The sequence below is a fragment of the Pongo abelii genome, chromosome 14 (genome assembly GCF_028885655.2).
Source record: "Pongo abelii isolate AG06213 chromosome 14, NHGRI_mPonAbe1-v2.0_pri, whole genome shotgun sequence".
Taxonomy (NCBI): Eukaryota; Metazoa; Chordata; class Mammalia; order Primates; family Hominidae; genus Pongo; species Pongo abelii.
In genome coordinates this window covers 42,087,292-42,109,420 of record NC_071999.2, presented here as the reverse complement: position 1 = coordinate 42,109,420, position 22,129 = coordinate 42,087,292, and the positions used below count along the sequence as shown (strand labels likewise).

At 38.2% G+C, this 22,129-nt stretch overlaps 1 protein-coding gene across 1 annotated transcript in view; it reads right to left on the bottom strand.

Moving 5' to 3' along the window:
- Positions 1–2,469: 2,469 nt before the first annotated feature.
- Positions 2,470–22,129, bottom strand: part of LOC112136064 (uncharacterized) — an 83,280-nt gene continuing 63,620 nt past the window's right edge. The window contains exons 7-8 of the mRNA XM_054529342.2: positions 6,745–6,879; positions 2,470–6,595 (exon numbers count right to left, since the gene is read on the bottom strand). The gene's annotated coding sequence lies outside the window, so the exon portion shown is untranslated. The remainder of the gene's footprint in view (positions 6,596–6,744; positions 6,880–22,129) is intronic.

The window sequence follows — 22,129 nt, the reverse complement described above, 5'->3', positions numbered from 1 at the left end:
TCCTACCACATACAATATAAAGTGAGCATCTTTTGTATGCCTTGGCATATTTTCATACTACTTTCTAAGTTTGAATCAGCTTCCAGCATTTTATGCTTTCTACTTTTAATACATTGAATTATCTCTGAGAGTTCTCTTAAATGTGAAATTTCTCACTGGCATCCTTTTCTCTTTAACCTTTCCAACATGACCACTTTTCTCATTTAGACTGATATGGTTGCCTTTGCTAAGTTTCTCTGACTGCACGTCTAGACTCTCATAAATAGCAGAGGTGTCAACATACCCACAGTCAACTATTTATTCTATAAGCCCATTTACATTTGATTAGAATTTCACTTCCAACATTATGCTTTTTGTTTCCTTGCTGTACTTTCATATTTGGCAGTCAGTTCCCTCTTTCAAGTATCCATTTTTGTAAACTGTCAGATGGCTTTATCACTGGGAGACAAGGAGATGACACAACTATATATTTGCCATCTGTGTGTGAACTTAATAACAGATATGCATTGGCTAATTACCTAAAGATTTTTTAAAAAGTGACACAATTGGTCACTGGTCAGGATGTGCATCTGTCATTTATATAGTGCTTTATCCACTGAAGAGATAGCAAAGTTTGTATTTTATGCAATTACTCACAGTTAATATACCTTCATAACTGAAATGTAGACAGTGCTCTTGGGACACTGGTATTAGTTAACTAAACTTAGTAACTGAAATTCATATCAGAAAATGCGTATCAGAAAATCCAAGCAAAAACTATAAATCTATTCTAATGTAGTGAACTCTCTGAGCCATTTGACACCTACTTCAATAATTGGTCAAGGCAGCTCTGGCATGTCCATCATACAAGCACAAGATTATAGCTGACTCCTGGTGTCCTTGCGAGGATATTAAATCCATGTGAGAGACTCATATCAATAAATTTTCCTTTATTCAGCCTTATTTTGTGACTCTTTGTGTGTCACTCCCAAGATCAATTTCTAAGCATGTTTTCCTGATATGTATTTCAGCCAGGTCCTGCAACTCATCTTCTGAATAGTCTCTTTCCTCCCAAATCAGAGACAGTGCTTCCCTAGTTGGGCCAGGATGTTGTGTTAACTAATATGTAATTACTGAGTATTGTGTGAGGGAGATGCTCTAATAGATGTAAGTGTCCCATTCCCAATCACAAGTGCACCCATCAGCTTCCCCAGTTGGGCCATGCTCACATTAAGCCTAGATACTAAGAGGGGAGGTTGGAGCAAATCTTGAAGTAAGTATATTTGCAAGCACATTATCTTACAAAATATCTGCCTTAGGTGAGTCCTCTGCGTCATATCCAGGCAAGGCAGGGTTGGGAGTGAAAGTGACTGCTATCCTCTGGTAAGAGGGATTGGTAACTTCTGCAGGCCCAAGAGTTCAAGGGAATCAGGGAAATTCAGTAGGCCATTTATGCAAGTCCAAAAGTTCATGGAGATCTGGAAAGATTTTAAGATTCTCAAATCAATTCATTCTAGATATCAGAGTCCCATTCTTTTCCTATCAGGTCTGTAATTTTAGAAAGAGACTTGCCAGGACTATCTCTTAGGCTTCTTGGTAATTCTACTACTCTCACAATCTGATGCCAGGCTTGATTTTCAGTGCAATCCATTCTCCAGCTTTAGAAGATGGGAGCTTCCTTAAATATTGCCAAAAAGATTTCGTGACTTTTAGATAATTTCCTGGGTTGTTGGCTGGTTAGTTTGAGTGGTTTTCTTTCTTCAACACATCAATGTCATTTAATAGCAACTGACCAAATCTATAGTCTTTGTAATTACCAATGTCCTATGTATTAGTCTGTTCTCACACTGCTGTGAAGAAATACCTGAGACTGGGTAATTTATAAAGGAAAGAGATTTAATTGGCTCACAGTTCTACATGGCTGGGGAAGCCTCAGGAAACTTACAGTCATGGTGGAAGGGGAAGCAAACATGTCCTTCTTCACATGGCAACAGGAGAGAGAAGTGAAGAGCAAAGAAGGGAAAAGTCCCTTATAAAACCATCAGGTCTCATGAGAACTCACTCACTATCATGAGAACAGCACAGCGGGAAACTGCCTCCATGATTCAATTACCTCATACCTGGTCCTTCCCCATGATATGTGGGAATTATGGGAACTACAATTGGAGATGAGATTTGGGTGGGAGCACAAAGCCTAACCATATCACCCCATCTCTCAGATTCTAGAGATATTGCATGAGATAGTGCACACCCTTTCACCTCAGCCCAACCTAACTCACCACAATAAGAGTCTTAATGATTATAATGCTACAATACGCTGGAGCTGATCACAACCCCTCTTAGTGCTAACAATGGGTCTTTGTTGCAATCTGAATGTCAAGTGCTTCTATTCTAGGATCCATCTTGAAGATCTGCTTCCTAGAACAACTTCTAATATTAATTGCCTTAGTTTAGATTATCTTCCTCCCTAAAACAAGCAGACCCAGAGAAAATAATTCAAATGAAAAATATTTATTTGGGAGGTACAATAAACAATGGAGAGGAGGGAGAATCTGAGACAGAAAAGGGAAGATAGTCAATGAAGGGTACATTATCAAACAAAATAGCATGTTGGATAACTGGAGCTTAATCTCTTGGAGAATATCTGGGAAATGATATAAAGTATATGACTCAGAATCATCTTGTCTGAAAGCCAAAGAAACTGGGATAGTTAGACACCAATTTCTCTCAGTCATTGATTGAAAGACACTCCCAAGAGTCATTAATCCCCAACGTGGCCAACCTGCCATACTCACAAGGAAAAAAGTCTTCTTCAGACATTTATGCAGCCAACAGACACATGAAAAAATGCTCATCATCACTGGCCATCACAGAAATGCAAATCAAAACCACAATGAGATACCATCTCACACCAGTTAGAATGGCGATCATTAAAAAGTCAGGAAACAACAGGTGCTGGAGAGGATGTGGAGAAATAGGAACACTTTTACACTGTTGGTGGGACTGTAAACTAGTTCAACTATTGTGGAAGACAGTGTAGCGATTCCTCAAGGATCTAGAACTAGAAATACCATTTGACCCAGCCATCCCATTACTGGGTATAAAACCAAAGGATTATAAATCATGCTGCTATAAGACACATGCACACGTATGTTCATTGCTGCACTATTCACAATAGCAAAGACTTGGAACCAACCCAAATGTCCACCAATGATAGACTGGATTAAGAAAATGTGGCACATATACACCATGGAATACTATGCAGCCATAAAAAATGATGAGTTCATGTCCTTTGTAGGGACATGGATGAAGCTGGAAACCATCATTCTCAGCAAACTATCGCAAGGACAAAAAACCAAACACCACATGTTCTCACTCAGAGGTGGGAACTGAACAATGAGAACAGTTGGACACAGGATGAGGAACATCACACACTGAGACCCGTCGTGGGGTGGGGGAAGGAGGGAGGGATAGCATTAGGAGGTACACCTAATGTAAATGACGAGTTAATGGGTGCAGCACACCAACATGGCACATGTATACAGATGTAACAAACCTGCACATTGTGCACATGTACCCTAGAACTTAAAGTATTACAAAAAAAAAAAGAAAGAAATATTCATCTTTAAAAAAAAAGAAAAAAGTTTTCTTCAGTGTGGAGAGCCCTCATCCAATACCTGTAGTTGAAGTCAACCAGAAAACACAGAAGTGAAAGGGCCTAAAGAATCTGGGCAGGCACTACAGCATCTACTACACTTGCCATCTCTGAGAGCAAGAAGAAAATTGTTTATCTTGAGCCTCAGTGCTGAACAGAAATGAATAATCGTCTCTCTATGAATCTAAATCTAGGGAATTCTCTGGATTACCAGACCTCTCAAGAAGAGGGAGTATTAAATGGAGCATTAGGCTGGTGTTATGGCCTGAATTCTATTTCCCTAAAGTCCGTATGTTGAAGCCCTAATCCCCAGTACTTCAGAATGTGGCGAAATTTGGAGACAGGGCCTTTAACTTAAAGAGGGGATTAAGTTAAAAGGAGGCCATTAGAGTGAGCCCTAATCCAAGAAGAAATTGCAACAGAGAGACATCAGGATGCATGCATGCAGAAGAGAGACCACGTGAGGACACAGCAAGACAGTGGCCATCTCCAAGTCGAGGAGAGAGGCCTCAGGGGAAACCAAACCTGCTGTCACCCTGACCTTGGACTTGTAGCCTCCAAAACTGTAAGAAAATGAATTTCTGTTGTTGAAGCCACCTGGTTTGTGGTACTTTGTTATGGCAGTCCTAGCAAACTAATACAACACGGATGGCTCAATGATCCAAGGACACCACCCTCGTAGGAGCAGAATCACAGGAAAAGAATTCCTCCATCCAGCCAACAGTATCTTGATCCAGCAATTCCTCTACAAATGCAATACAGAGCTTGCCCTGGTGCTGCATGTACTGCCAGTCTCAGGACTAGCAGAACATGTAAGTTTTATTATGCTTTCCTTTGATATCACAAAGTTTGTTCATCTTCTGAAATGGAATCCAATAAAAATGGCATCACAGATAATCTTGGTCATTTACACATGCTTGATTCAATGCTCCCACCTGAACAAAACACAGCTGGCCCAGACTCGGGACCTCCATTTCATTCTCCATTCAGAGGTCAGATGCTGCAAAGGATGTGAGGGGATAACTGCTAAGAAGAAGACCTTCTGTCCCTCTTCCTCCCCTGGGAAGCCAGTATGGACTTTCCCAAGAATCCTCTCCACCAAGTAATTTTCATCCCCCATCTTCTGTCCCAACACTGAAAATAGTAATGAGTCATCTCCAAAACTGACCCAGCCTTCTGAAATCCAGGACCACAGGAAGATGTTCTTTTGTATCTCTTCTAAAGTAATTTCGATTTTGTTCTTTTTGTCTTACAGCTGTTAGTTAAGTAAATACGCAATGACTCAAATAGAAACTTGTCATTCTTTTTTTTTTTTTTTTTTCATGTCACTCAAAGTTTTATTGCTTTCTTTTGCCCAGTGCCACAAAGCAGAGATAAAAGATGTCACCTGGGTGAGGTTAAAATGGCATTCAAAACCAAGAGACCAGGTGTTATTAGTTCTGGTGTGCCTATGGAAGGACAGGCATGCATGTCTGCCTGCTGACGAGCCAGAAGCTTGTCATTCTTAAGGTGGTGTTTTATAAATGTACATTGTATAAATATAAATATTATTATTAATAATAAATTGCTCCCATTTTATGAGTTTTATTGGAATTCAGTTCCAAATGTTTATCTTTAAGGCTTAGATAAGTTTAATTCAGCATTTTCTTGTTACTATTTAATAAATCCTTCTTAGTAATCCAGAAACACATCTTTTCATTTTAGTGCTTTAGTCAAGTAATTATACAACACTTAAATAGAAGCTTGGTAGAATTACAATTCTTGGGACTTTTTTTATAACAAGAAAAGTTATGTATTGCTTATTTAAGAGTGAATTTTATGAATTAATTTTTTAAATCAAATTTTGTTTCATTTTATTCTATTTCTAAATAGCAGAAATATAGTGTTTTGGCTTTTTTGGTGTTTGTATTAGTTTCCTGTAGCTGCTGTTACAAAATACCATGAACTAGGTGGCTTAAAGCAATAAATTTATTCTCTCACAGTTCTGGAGGCCAGAAGTTCAAAATCAAAATGACAGCTGAGCCACACTCCCTCTGGAGGCGCCAGGGGAAAATTCTTCCTTGCCTCTTCCATCCCCTAGTGGCCACCAGTACTCTCTGATTTTTTTTGGCTTGTGGCCACACCACTCCATTCTCTGCCTCTGTCTTCACCTTGCATTCTTCTCTGAGTGACTATCTTACAGAGATACTTGTCATTGGATTCACAGCCCACCCAGGTAGCCCAGGGTGATTTCCTCATCTCAAGACCTTTAACTCAGTTCCATCTACAGAGATTCTTTTTCCATAAAAGATGCCACTGACAGATTCCGGAAATTAGAACATAGATATACCTTCTGGGGGGACACAATTCAATCGACTATAAGTGTTTCACATGTTCCCTAGAACACGAAATGTAGTGAGAGCTTTACATGAGTAGTCTAGAAAGTGAAGACATTTGAAACTCAAAATATGCTTCTGTATACCAAGGTCTGCATCTCCTCCAGTTATTAAATTAATATATTTATATTAAAAATGGTAATTTGGGGGGGAAGATAAGACAGTACAATATTTATGAAATGAAAAAAATAGTGAAATTGGAAGTCAACGTACTTTCTTTAATGTATGTGTTAAGGACTAAAAAGACACACACTAAAATGTAAACAGTGGTGCTGGGAGGGGAATAGGAATTGGAGGGTGGGGAGGAATGAAGGGAGAATTTTATATTCTTTGTATGTATGTATTTGCATTAAAACTCACATGCTCTAAAAAATAAATACACACAATAAGAGGGAGGGAGAGAAAGAGAGAGACAGATTGAGAAATTCAGAGTAGTAGAGAGAAGTACAGAAAGATAAAAGTGGATTCAGAAACCACTCTCCAAAATACAAATGTCCCAGGACAGTCCTCTTCTGTGTGGCCCAAAGTGCCTTCCCAAGCCAGAGGCAGAACTTCCATGTGACAAAACTTCTTCCGATGGAAAGACCTGGAAAGAGAGACAAGGTTCAATGAAGATAGACTTCACTTACTTCAAATCTGTCCCAGCACTTGAGGTAAACTATGGGTACATTCACAATGTCCATTATTCTAGGCCTTGAAGATAGACACGGGAATTGTGTTCCAAATTAAACTCACAGGCCAGATGTGGTGGCTCATGCCTGTAATCCTATGTTGGGTGGTCAAAGCAGGAGGATCACTTGAGGCCAAGAGTCTGAGGCTTCAGTGAGCTATGATTGTGCCACTGCACTCCAGCTCTGGGTGACAGAGAGCCTATCTCAAAAACAAACAAACAAACAAAAAAACCTCATAAGGTGCAAAAGACCTGATTCACACACTCAAGTCACAGATGCACACACACACACACAAAACACATATATTCATGATACTGGGAAATATTGTATCAAATAATCAACATGAGTGCAAGGGATAAATTTTAAGAAAACAAAATTCTGGTCAAGACTATTAGTTAAAATCATTTAGAGTTTAGAAATAGAGTAAGATGCAGTTCATTTTTTCCACAGCATTTCTCTGTTGTGTTGAAACATTTGAAGCATTATCTCAGCACAAATATAAAAATGTCTGATGGAAAAAATACCCTACGACTATTTAAAATGCTTCTGGAGCAAAGATTAAATTTATCCTGATGCATCAAAATTTGAAACAGATGAATGTGCTGATGTTACGTTTTTTTTCCTCCAATAATATCCTTCATGGTTATATATGTTTCCACAACTCATGTTATAAATAAACATTCTGAGATTTCTTTTCTCAGTTACTCTTCCATAAAGAATCCATTAAAAGCTTTTACAGGACAAAGGTCCAGACTACATCTTAAACTTTATAAATCAGATTTTCATGCATACAAATGGTGAACTTTATCAACACATGGCCAAGGATGCAATGTCATGTCTTTTGGAAAAAAAAAAAGAAACATTTAAAGCTGGCCTCTCTATGTCTTATATGGACATCCAAGGTGCCTGATGAATTTTTTTCTTAATGATAGCTGTTCATCCTAGTTTCTGTTCATTGCCAGAACTTTTTGCAAACAACCAGTAAATTAAGAGCCAGCTTATTTCCCTAGAGATATGATTACATTAGTCACTCAGTAAGTTTTCAATTAATTTTGTTCCAAAGTTTTCTAAGGAACTCATTAGATAATCTCTGAATCTAGAGAAGTTAGTCACAGGGCCTAAAGGAATTCACCTTTGCTGAACCAAAAAAAAAAAAAGAAAAAAATAAGAAAAGAAAACATTCAGTAGTAGCTAGCATATAGGCTGAAGAAATCTTAAAAGAAAGACTTCTCAACTCTTAACCAATATGAATTCATGATACATGGAATATTTATACTACAAAGTAAATAACAATAACTTGTATTTATAGTATCTTATGCTAGATAGGCCTAAGTCTCAAGATCTAGTGTTAATCAGTGATTTACTTGGAGCAGCTAAGCTTTAGGTTGAGCAGCTAAGCTTTAGGTTTAGCAACCATTACAGTAATTCTTCAGTAAGGAATAGATTAATCTCACAGACCTGAATTAATGCTCTACCATACTATTTCACTAACAAATCTCTATGCTACTGAGAATAAAGTCTTTCAAGTAAGCAATCAGATTACAGCTCTCTCTCACTGACACATTGTAGTCACCCTTTTCTCTCACCATATTCAAATAAAAATAAGCAAAAATTAGAGCTAATAAGATAAGCAGAGCCAAGTCATTGAATATTTATAAGTTCCATCTCTGCTAGCTCTCTCATGGTACACTGTCTTCTAAGTTGCTGGTTCCAGAAAACACATAGACAGAGAAATTATGGATGTAACTGTTAGACTCCAACCTCATAGAAATACACCATTTCCATGCCCAGAACCAATATGGAAAAATCTATCTAGCTCCAGGAAGAGAGTAGGATTCAGAATTCCACCCACTGCATTACCAAACCAATTTTCTATCGCATACTTTTTTTCATAAAATCTCAAAATGGCATTAGAAGAAGAAAGCTACTAATTACCATCTTTAACTGCACAGAAATGAATTCCAAACCTAAGAAAAACAAAATTTTGTTTTATAAATAAAAAATTCACTATTGTCCACAGTTTGTATATTTGTTAGCAACAAGTGTAGAACTAAAAGGTGCCATGGGAAATTAGAGAGATAATTAAAAACAAGTCAAAACAAGTACCAAAATACTTTATACATTGTTAAATGACAGTCATGGTACTAATTAGCAGTAAAGAGTCAAGAGAATTCAGAAAGTTCTTAAATCTTTGAGCTTTCTTTTCATCAATGTGCTATGGAGGAGATCAATTTGTTTTCATTAAGGTCTGGCCCCACTAGAATTTAATTTATTTCTAGCAGTGGTAAATGACAATCAAAATCTAAACTCTTTCTCTGAGGTCTGTTAACTGCCAGTTTTCAATAGAATGCAAAAATCTTGCAAAATTAAGTGTATTACAGTGAATATTCCAGCTGGCCTTAATTGCCTTAAGAAATCAGAACAGCTGTGTGAACTCCTTCATAAACGTCTCGCCTTTGGTGTAAGGAGAGGTTACAGACTGCAATAAACAATGCGGGAGGGCTGATGTGGTCAAAGGAATTCTGCTCCCTGCATGAAACACTAAGGCTCAGATGTCCAGTTGCCCAAGAAACTATCAGCTCCCACCTATTTCACATAATTCTTTGTAAAGACTTTGCGGAACAGCCTATCTTCATCTTGAGAACAAACTAAAACACACACACAATAACGTGGATCTTTTCTAAGACTGATTCTTTTTTTTTTTTTTAGATGGCCTAAAAGATATTTTAATTCAAATAAATTGGTTCACAGTTTTAATATCATTTTTAGAAAAATCAATATATATCTAATCATTATTATTACCAAAATCCACATATTAATATCATGTATTTTTTATTATTATTATACTTTAAGTTTTAGGGTACATGTGCACCATGTGCAGGTTAGTTACATATGTATACATGTGCCATGCTGGTGTGCTGCACCCATTAACTCATCATTTAGCACTAGGTATATCTCCTAATGCTCTCCCTCCCCCCTCCCCCCAACTCACAACAGTCCCCAGAGTGTGATGTTCCCCTTCCTGTGTCCATGTGTTCTCATTGTTCAATTCCCGAGTGAGAACATGCGGTGTTTGGTTTTTTGTCCTTGTGATAGTTTACTGAGAATGATGGTTTCCAGCTTCATCCATGTCCCTGCAAAGGACATGAACTCATCATTTTTTATGACTGCATAGTGTTCCATGGTGTATATGTGCCACATTTTCTTAATCCAGTCTAACATTGTTGGACATTTGGGTTGGTTCCAAGTCTTTAAAGTCAGGAAACAACAGGTGCTGGAGAGGATATGGAGAAATAGGAACACTTTTACACTGTTGGTGGGACTGTAAACTAGTTCAACCATTGTGGAAGTCAGTGTGGCGATTCCTCAGGGATCTAGAACTAGAAATACCATTTGACCCAGGCATCCCATTACTGGGTATGTACCCAAAGGACTATAAATCATGCTGCTATAAAGACACATGCACACGTATGTTTATTGCGGCGCTATTCACAATAGCAAAGACTAAGACTGATTCTTTTCCAGCTTTGAAAGTTTGATAACTCAGGGCAATTTGTTCTCAAAGAGCAAAATATCTTTTTACTTATGCTATGGAATAATGCATTCAGATACTTAGGAAATGAGTAAATTGCTGGGATCCTGGAGGATTTTTTTTCCATTGAAAAGATAAAGTCTGTTTTTATGGCCTAATTATTGCCCTTTCTCATATCTCTTCAAGTATTTTGCTTACAGTGAGTTTTCTCCGAAGAATTTCTTATCTGAGTAAATCATCTGAGTTCCATTAGTGAAGCCAGCCCCAAGAAACATCAGCCCTGATAATAGCTAGTTGCTATGAAGGAACAGGAATACAATTCACCTTGACTCCAGGAATCATAACACACATCCATATATATTGTTTACATTTGACACTGCAAGATAAGATTAAAGAGTAACATTTTATGCGAAATATAGGCTGTTCACCCCTTTTTTTCTTCTTCCAGAGTATATATTACAGGGAATATAACAGAGAAATATGTGCCTGACAAATAAACTTCCATTCCTGATGTTTGTAGATCTATAAATGAACACTGGTTAACAAATGTTATTTTTCATCTTGTAAGGAGTGTATCTGTTGAATAATTTACCAATACTTGTTACTCAGATTTAGAGCTCTTTCTGCATCAGCATTAGAGTCACACCGACAAAATGCCTCAGAGTATCCTTTTTTCTCAGTGATCTATACTGCAAACTATGCTCCCCTGTACCCCAACCTCATTTTTGTAAATAAAGTTTTATTGGAACACAGCCACACCCATTCATTTACATATTTTCTATGGCTGCTTTCAAGCAGAGGTTAATAGTTTCAACAGAGACTGTATGGTCCACAAAGCCTAAAATATTTACTATCTGGCCCTTTAACAAAAAGTTCACCTGCCCCTGCTCTATATACCCCATCCACCCATCTTTACTCTTTCAATTTTACTCTGATTTCCTTCTGAAGTACATATTTCCAACAGCTTATTATAAACCCTGATGATCATTCTACTTTATTTGGCTTGGAAAAGAATTTGAGTAGACTTGCTTTTCCATGGAAGTATGAATTGCCCTTAGCTTTCATAACATAAGCCTCCCTCTTCATCCTCTGCTTGTTTTATGATTACTCAAATGGCTCTCCACTGGTGCTGCTACATACCAGTTGTTTTCTGCACAAAAGGGCCCAGCTAGGAGAATCAATGGAGGTTGAATCCAGCCCATACACCACTTGACAAGCCATGAATCTTGACATAAGGCCTTATACCCCCAAGAGGATAAAATAAAGGAGAGCAGGGCAGGTGCAGTAGCTCACGCCTGTAATCCCAACACTTTGGAAGGCCGAGGTGGGTGGATCATGAGGTCAAGAGATCGAGACCACCCTGGCCAACATGGTGAAATCCCATCTCTACTAAAAATACAGAAATTAGCTGGGCGTGGTGGCATGTGCCTGTAGTCCCAGCTACTCGAGAGGCTGGGGCAGGAGAATCACTTGAACCTGAGAGGTGGAGGTTGCAGTGAGCCGAGATCACACCACTGCACTCCAGCCTAGCAACAGAGCGAGACTCAGTCTCAAAAAAGAAAAGAAAAGAAAATACAGCAACTTCATTTTAAATTACACGATTAATGAATAAGGTACAAATCTAAATTTGCATTTTATATTTTTCTCAAGAAGTCTTTATACATTTGGATTCTTTATTTGATCTAGCTTTCTTGAAATAAATATAATTCTGGTTATTCAAACTATGATAGTATACTTATTAAAAGATTTTGAAAATTATGTCTCACCAGTTAAAAAGCAAAATATTTCACAAAAAATAAAAATAAAAATAGGATTAGCCAGGCACAGTGGCTCATATCTGTAATCCCATCACTGGGAGGTCCAGGTGGGAGAACTGCTTGAGCTCAAGAGTTTAAGACCAGCCTGGGTAAGACAGTGAGATCCCATCTCTACAAAAGAAATCAAAAATTAGCATACGCTTGTAGTCCCAGCTACTTGAGAGGCTGAGGTGGGAGGATCACTTGAGCAATCCAGCCTAGGCAACAAAGTGAGACCCTGTCTCAAAAAAGAAAAGAAAATAGAATTAGTACTCAGCAACTGTGAACTGAACATTACAAAGTGATTATTTGAGTCACATACTTGAATTTGCTTTGGGTCAAAACATGATATATATAGAATCCCCTTATCGGCAGGGGATACATTCTACTCCCTGCAGTGGATTCTGAAACCAAGGATAGTACAAAATCCTAAATATACTATGCTTTTTCGATCTGATAACTGAGACTGCTACTAAGTGACAAACAGGCAGGTGGTGTCTACAGCATGAATGTGCTGGATAAAGACAGGAGTCTCACCCTGGAAGGAACGGAACATGATGGCAAGAAATTTCATCACACCACCCAGAATGGCACACAATTTTAAAACTTATGAGTTGATCATTTCTGGAATTTTCCATTTAATATTTTCAGACAGCAGTAGATCATGGGTAATGAATGAATCTGCACAAAATGAAACAGCAGACAAACAGGAACTACTATAATATCAAGTCCTGGATTGACTAATAAGTTAGCTGAATATTCTAAACCTCATTTTCATAGAAATATAAATGACAAAAAGTAGGGAACCCAAATATACTCAACCACATTCAGGAAGATTATGAAGAAAATACCCTTCTTGGCTGTTCCTAGATTTTGCAAGGGTTTCAGTGGGCCTCTCCTAAAGAAACTGCCTTTGCACCATGGGATTCTGCTCTCAGCCATGTGGCCTTGCCATTGAGCTCAGAGCCCTTCCTTTACCCTATGTAAGCTGAATAAGATGAGGGTACCCCAGGACCAGTCTCAGCACAATTTCACATCCCAAAGAAAGAGAAGTAGGACAAAAGTTGTTTTGCTTTTGTTTATCTCTTAGTTTTCTTTTGCTGCACAACAAATCCCACTAACTTAGCAGCTTAAAACAACACCATTTGTTAGCCCACACTTCTGTTGGTCACAAGTCTGGCACCATGTGGCTGGATTTTCTGCTCCAGGTGTCACAGGCAGAAATCAAAGTGTCAGTTGAGCTGAGTTTTCATCTGGAGGCTCTGAGAAAAACAATCTACTTCCAAGCTCATTCTAATTCTTGGCAGAATTTAGTTCCTGGAGGTTTTGTGACTGGGGTTCCTGTTTCCTTGGTGGTTGTCAACCAGTTCTTACAGACCTCCTGCTGTTCCCTGTCAAGTAGCCCTTAACATGGTATGTTCCTGATATGTTCCTTAGGGCCAGCCAGACTATGTCTCTGCTACCGCAAAACTCTGATTTCCCTTCTGGCATCCTCCAAAGAAGGCTATCTTCTATTGCAGAGCTTAAATGATTAGGTCAGGCCCACTCAATATAACCTCCCTTCTGGAGGTTTTTATATGGAGTTCAATATAAACACAGCAGTGGATGTCTCATTATATTCACAAGTTTCATCCACACTCAACGTGGAGAGGATTAGATGAAGTTGAGGGTCATTGGGAGTCATCTTGGAATTCAACCTACCACAGTTTTGTTTGATTTTATTAACACCCATAGCATTGGTGATGATGTTGTGAAATGTGCACTGTCATAAAGCTAGTAACTGCCATCTCAGCTCTCAATGTAGTAATCCTCTATCAACCATGGCAGTTACTTTCTTGAAAAGTATAGCAGCTGGCAAGACAATAGTGTTGAGATCAGAAAGGAAATTGGGGCCCCAATAAAAGAATCATTAAATATATGTTAGGGTGTGTGTATTCTTTACTAAGGCATTTGGTTCCAAAACAAACCATATTAGTTGACATTAAAAAGTGTTTCAATAAACAACTGTCCTCACTCATCTTCAATTTTATTCAGGAACATACCTGCAGATATCGTGATTTATAAAACTTGTAAATTTTCATTTATTGAATTTGCTCATAAAATATCCCTCTTCAAAATTTTGGCTCATCTCTTAAAGGCTTGTAAATCTAATGTCTTTTGCACTTGGCATTTTCCTTATTTGTTTTTCACAATTACAGCAAAACGCTTGTGTTGCTCTCTAGCTTAAGGTCTTTTTCCTGGGCCTGATCTTTTATTCATATCACTGTGTTATCCTCAGTGCCTAAATCATCAATAAATACTTGTTGAAAGACTGAACTAATGAATAAATTAATGATGAAATATTAAGAAAATATGGCCTAAAGAGATGTCTTTGCTCGTTGTAAAATCTAAGAGAAAGGAAAGAAATAATTATCATCACATTCTTTGGTTTAAAAGGGCAGAACTAAACCACATATACATAAAAAGACCATGAATTTTTCACTTGAGGCATATTGATATAAAATTTAATTCAAAACACCATCTAGCAGTGGTATGAATAAGGAAGGAGAAGTATGATGGTTAATTACGTGAATCAACTTGGCTAGGCCACAGTGCCCAAATATTTGGTCAAACTTTATCGTGGATGTTTCTGTGAGGGTGTTTTTGGATGAGATTAGCATTTAAATCAGTGGACTTTGAGTAAAGCAGATTGCCCTCCATAATGTGAGTGGGCCTCATCTATCTGTTGAAGGCTTGAATAAAACAAAAGACTGACCTCCTTTAGCAAGAGGGAATTCTGCCAGCACACAGCTCTCGGACTTGAACTGCAACATCAGCTTTTCCCTGGGTCTCCAGTCTGCCAACTCCCCCTGCAGATTTTGGACTTGCCAACCCTCTATAATCACATGAGCCAGTTCCTTAAGTAAATCTGCATGTGTGTATGTAAATATATCTGCATCTACTTATCTAATTCGTTCCATTTTTCTGGAGCAACCTGACAAATGCCAAGAAGCCTCAAGATATATCCACACTGTCAGAATAGCAGTCTGTTACGCTGGGAACCCTCTTCCCCTCACAACAGCCAAGGCTTTGCTGTTAAACCAGGGTCATCACCTGTGCTGAATTGTCCTATTGTCAATTTGACATCACTGCCATCCTTTTCAGAGGTCTCCCATGCATTACATAAGAGTAACCAGGAAATACATTTTCAGACTCCAGTTCCTTCTATGGTTCCAGGTCAGCTAATGAGAGGCATTTGCATGAGATCTAGAAGGCAGAAGAAAAGGAAAGCTGCAGGAAAACATCCATCAGTGCAGCTTTCTTGCCCTTTGTTCCTGAAGTTCTTCCAGCAATTATGAAGCCTCTATTTTCCTGTATCGAAACCCTCCATATGCAGAATGCATACAATGCCTTCCATTTTCTCGCAACCAGACCCTAACTATACATCACTGATAGGCTCTTTGGAGAGGAAGGAGGAAGAAAGCACTTCATTTTTTCCTACGAGATGGCCTCATCTACCCTGATCTATCAGAAAAAGAACAATAATTTTGAACTCCATGGGGGATTATAATTCTTTACCTCCCAGAAGATCCCATGGATTATAATTCTTTACCTCCCAGAAGATCCCATAGCTCCTATGAAAGTGGGATAACTCATTCTCTAGTCTTTAAGTTTCACAGGTCTGTGGTTATTGAGGAGACACCGCACAGCTCTCTACAGAGAGCAAGAATGAGGTGATTCTCAACCAAAATTGTTTCCCATTACACTTCCCCCAGATGAGTGGGATCCAATTTGTCTTGCTGAGACACAAAAACAGATCTTCCCGAAACAAAGAAGATAAAGTAATGGTTTCACTTTACAAATAAAATTGCTGACAAGATTAGAATAACAGTTTATCTCTTTTAAATGTCTGTGCCAGGTGCAGTGGCTCACGCCTATAATCCCAGCTCTTTGGGAGGCCGCAGTGGGAGGATGGCTTGAGCCCAGGAGTAGCCATGGTCCCAGCTACTCAGGGGGCTGAGGCGGGAGGATCACTTGAGCCCAGGAGGTTGAAGTTACAGTGAGCATGATTGTGTCACTGCACCCCAGTCTGGGTGACAGAGTGAGATCCTGTAATAAATAAGTAAATAAATAAATAAATAAATAAATAAATAAATAAATAAATAACTCTGTGTGCCTTGTGTCTGTTTTCTTTAGTTTCATCTCACAGGCAACCTACTGCAACATGATAAACCCTAAAACTCACCCTATTATATTAGGATAAACTTTAAACTGTTAACCTGACTACAAGGTCCTGGTTCTGGTTCATCTGGCCTCAGCATAACGTCTCAGACACTCCATTCACTCTGAGTCCAGGCCTCATTAACCTTTGGAAGATTTCTTAAATTCACCCAGTTCCTTTAGGTCTTAGGACCTTTGCACATTCCATTCCCTCTGCCTGACAAAGATCCCGTGAGCTCTGCCCTTACGTTCAAACCCTTTGTCTCAGTAATTCCTTCTCACTCTCCAAGTCTCCTTTTAAATGTCACTTCCACAGGTGGGTTAGTTCATCCTGGTATACATACTTATATTATATTGTACTTCCCCTCTGTAGGACATATTATGATAATAATTCACTCATTTTTAAAGTATTTCTTCTCTCCTAGACTCTAGCATCCTGGTGTTGTATTTTCACTACTGTATCCGTGGTACCTCCCATGGTGTTTAGCAAATAGACCTTTAATACGTATTGAATAAAAGGAAGGAAGGGAGGAAGGAAAGAATGTAACATGATGGTTAAAATTAAATTCACCATAGGTTGGTAATATTCCAAGCAGCATTATGGGAAAAGAAATCCATGGGTGACTAATAAAAAAAGACCTCCACAGAAGGCTAGAGAAGTATTCTGCCTGGCAGGAAATTAATACAGTGCTGAGTTGCTAAAAGAAACTTAGTGTTTTGGAGATTGTAATGATGAGAGAAATGAGCTTAGGTTATTCATTTCATCTGCAATTTTGTGCAGTTGAGTAAGTTTTAAAGTAAGGCTGGCTGACATTGGTGGGCTGGTGGAAGCCACACCACCTCCGTTTTGGGGAACATTTGGCTGCTCCTATTTCCCGACTGAACTCCATTGACTATGTCAGCAAACAATGGCTCCAGACTTTCCTGGTTCTTGGCAACTTAAAATAGTCTGAATCATAGGACTGGAAACAGAACAGATGTGTACTATTCTCCCTCTGTTTACACAAGTACAACTTGCCCATGAAAAGGAAAGAAGTGAATACATTATGTCGCCTACTCTGAATATAATGAGAGTAGCTCACCATTTGAATCAGGCAATTTGTCCTGCAAGATCTACTGAATTTCTATTATTACCCTCACCTTCCTCATGCTACCTTTATAACCATCTCCCCCAAAAAAGTCAACGTGAAAACTTTCCCCAATGATATGATTATGATGATGATGATATGTGTATGTGTGTGTGTGTGTGTGTGTGTATTACAGCAAGGGAAGTTGATGTTGATGCCTTTTCATTAATTCAGCTCACAAGCAGAAGGAACTTGGCACCACCAGCAAACTCAGATAAGTTAAGCCAGGGCAAAGAGAAAGGTCAGATCAAGAGGAAATCTGAGATACACAGTGGGGGTACATCTCTTTAGAACTAGATGCAGGACTTTTGCCAACGCTACATAACTCCTTATTGTCTGGAAGAATGTCAAAATGTGACGGCAAGAAATTTCCATAAATAAGAAAATAAAAGAGTCTTTGTATGGGGGATGGATGCACTGAGAAGGAAAAGCAATCAGTCTCATGGCTTTAAACGATAGGAAAGACAACTGAGTAGAAAAGAGAAGTACAGCTTTAAAATTAAGTATACTGAAGAAAAAACTAACATACAAGGAGAAAAGGTGCTGTAAGACATATAAATACTGGATAGTGAAGTACAAAGTATTTCTCAGTTGTCTGAGGATGAAAAAAGCAAACATACACAAACATATATACAAATACACATTTATTGAGGAAAATAAGGGAAAGCTCACACGACTAGGGACTTATGAGAATTCATGGCCATCAGACTACACTTCAGTTTTTAGAGTTGATGTTCTCACATTACTCTTACCTTCTTTTCTCTTGTGTTGTTCAGGGCATCCTCTGAGCCTCGATCACTCTCTTACCCAAATCCGCGTAAACTTCCATGATATTTTCCATACTGTAAACCACTTTCCTTTCATCATAATAATAGCCAACATCTATTTTTTAATGTGTTAGTTCCTTACATCCCCCTCAAGCTATGGTAAGTCATACTTCAGAAAGATCAAAACAAAAAACAAAAAAAAACTAAAATGTCTTAACATCTCTATTTCATCCATGCTACCTGTATCTTATGTGGAAATTTTGTCCAAAAGTTCCACTTACAGAAACTATTCTGCTACATTTTGTTTGTCAAAGCGTGAAGTCTAGCCTTGTACATAATTCACTTTGTTATTGTCCCTTATGCAGTATAATGCAGATTGCTTGATTATGCAAATTAATTGTTTCTTTCCAAATTTTCATCCATTGTAATAAACCACATTTCAGTTTCAGTCAGTGAACTAACAAGAATAAATAGTGGAAATGTAATTGCATATTTTTTCTTTTAAAGACCATTTGTTGGTCACAGGTAATTTTGTAAACAGAAAAGGAAACATATTGTTCTTATTCTCTACTACAACTTTATTTTACCTCTAAAAACAAGAGCCTGGGGGGTATTCTTCAAAGAATGTATCACTATATATGAAATCTAAACAAGAAACAGAGTCAACACTGAAGTGCTGGATGAAAGGGGAATTTCGAATGTGCTGAAAACTTCTATTTCTGAGGAGGTAGCCAAAACATACTCATGTCTGTGCAAAATTATATGTGCGTATGTATATATACATACATAGTAATGCATTGCAGCATCTCTTTTTTTTTTTTTTTTTTTGAGGTGGAATTTCACTCTTGTCACCCACACTGAAGTGCAATGGCGTGATCTTGGCTCACTGCAACCTCTGCCTCCTGGGTTCAGCGGATTTTCCTGCCTCAGCCTCCCGAGTAGCTGGGATTACAGGGCACACCACCACGCCTGGCTAATTTTTGTATTTTTAGTAGAGACGGGGCTTCACCATGTTGGCCAGGCTGGTCTCGAACTCCTGACCTCAGGTGATCCACCCATCTCGGCCTCCCAAAATGCTGAATTACAGGCAGGGGCCACTGTGCCCAGCCTAGCACTTCCTAATAATAAAGAATTGAAAGCAACTTAAACATCTTTCAATAAGAGATTGGTTTAATAAATAATGGTGTATTCATACCATGAAATAACATATAGCCACAACAAAAAATAGGGAAGCTTTTTATACACAGATATAAAATAATCTTTAATATATATTGTTAAGTGAAATAACAGCAAGGCACAAAGAAGTGTGTATAGTCTATTATTTGTGTAAAATGAAAGATATGTACTATCCTGTGTGTGTGTGTTTCTGCTATAATTCCTTAAAAACCTACCTTCTGCAAAGGTTTCTGGGGTGGTTTGTTATAGAGCATAATTTTAGCATAGTTACTGATCTACTATGTATGTATCATAATTTATTCTACCAACAACCTACTGAAGGCCATTTGAGTTGACTCCACTCTTTCCCGCTACCCTGACATGTCATATTTTTATTAGTATATCCTGAGGATAAATTCATTAAAGTGGGATTACTGATTGAAAGACAGAAATACATATGTAGTTTTGCTAAGTAATATCAAGTTCCCCTCCATAGCTGTTTGCCATTTTGTATTCCCCATGCCTCGCCAACAAAATATTGTAAACTTTTGGAATTTCACCAATCTGATAATTGAAAATGGCATCTCAGTATAATATTAGTATACATTTATCTTATTATGAGCAATGCATCTTTTAATATATTTTAAAGATATTTTGCAATGTTTTTCTGTAAGCTTCTCACACCTTTTGCCCATTTTCTACTAGGTTTTTCATCACTTTCTTCTTTTATTATTAGATTTATTAGTCTTTTGTCCCTGAAATGGGTAACATTTTTTTTTTCTCAGTTGTCATTTTACCCATCACCCAGGCTGGAGTGCAGTGGCATGATCATGCCTCACTGCAGCCTCAATTTCCCGGACTCATGTGATTCTCCCACCTCAGCCTCCCAAGTAGCTGGGAATATAGGCACATGCCACCACACCTAGCTAATTTTTGTATTTTTAGTACAGATGGGGTTTCACCATGTTGCTCAGGCTGGTCTCAAACTCCTAGGTTCAAGCAATCCACCCACCTCGGCCTCCCAAAGTACTGGGATTACAGACCTGAGCCTGGGAAGATTTTTTTATGTAGTTAAATGTATCAGTTTTTTATGCTTCTAATTTTGGTTCATATTAGAAATTTAAGTTTTCTTCTAGTAATTCCACGGTTTCATTTTTTCACTACCTCTCTGAAACATTTGCAGTTTGTCCTGGTTTATGGAGAAAGGAACAGATCCAATTAGATCTTTTTCCAGGTGACTATCTATCCTAACACTATGTAACATATTTATTTGAGGTGTCACCCTTTACATATACTAAATTTTGCTATATATTTGGGTCTATTTCTGGATTTTCTGTTCTGTTTCATTGGGCTTCTGTCTATACACTCAACAATATCACACTCTTTTCAATAGAGAAGCTGATAAGGGTAGCTCCCCTACACCCATATGCTGCTTTTCTTTTTCAGAATTCTTCTGGCCATCCTTTGTTTATTCATCTCAACAAACTTTAAAATCAAATTGGTTAGCTCATTTAAAAAAATGATATTTTTATTGTCACAGCATTGCATTTATAAACCAACTTAAAAATATTTGAATACATGCCCAGGTGAAGTGGCTCATGCCTGTAATCCTAACACTTCAGGAGGCCGAGGTGGGCAGATTGCCTGAGCTCAGGAGTCGGACACCAGCCTGGGCAACACAGTGAAACCCTGTCTCTACTGAAATACAAAAAATTAGCCAGACGTGGCAGCAGAGACCTGTAGTCCCAGCTACTCAGGAGGCTGAGGTGGAAGAATCGCTTGAACGTGGGAGGCAGAGGTTGCAGTGAGCTGAGATTGTGCCACTGCACTCCAGAGTGGGCAACACAGCAAGACTCCAACTCAAAAAAATATATATATATATTTGAATATGTAACCTTTCTGAAATGATTATTTGAAAATGTGTATCAAGAGCCTAAATATTGGTACTTTTGACCTAGTAATTCCTCTTCTAGGAGTCTCTCACATAAGGCAGCAATGTGCAATTACAGACAAAAATATTATGTCCATTTCAAGTCATTTAAAGTCACATTTATGAAACATTCTTAACGGTTTGAGAAAACGGGTCTTGTGTAAACAAGATAAGGATGCCCACTCTCACCACTCCTATTCAACATAGTAGTGAAAGTCCTTGTCAGAGCAATCATGCAAGAGAAAGAAATAAAAAGCATCCAAATAGGCTTAGAAGTCAAATGATCTCTCCTCACTGACAATATGATTCTATACCTAGGAAACCCTAAAGACTCCACTAAGGCTCCTGCAACTGATAGATAGCTTCAGTAAAGTTTCAAGATACAAAAATTAGTATAATTTGTATACACCAATAATGTTCAAGCTGAGAACCAAATCAAGAATGCCATCCCATTTAAAATAGTCACACACACAAAAAAAAACAAAATACCTAGGAATACATCTAACCAAGGAAGTGAAAGATCTTTACAAGGAGAACTACAAAACACTGCTGAAAGAAATCATAGATGAAATAAACAAATGGAAAAACATTCCATGTTCATGGACTGGAAGAGTCAATATCGTTAAAATGGCCCTACTGCCCTAAGCAATCTATAGATTCAAAACTATTTCTATCAAACTGCCAATGTCATTCTTCATAGAACTAAAAAAACTATTCTAAAATTCACATGGAATCAAAAAAGAGCCCAAATAGCCTCAGCAAACCTAAGCAAAAAGAACAAAGCCAGAGGCATCACATTCCCCAACTTCAAACAATACTGTAAGGCTACAGTAACAAAAACACCACAGAACTGGTACAAAAACAGATACACAGACCAATGGAACAGAATGGAGAACCCAAAAATAAAACCACACACCCACAGCCATCTGATCTTCAACCAAG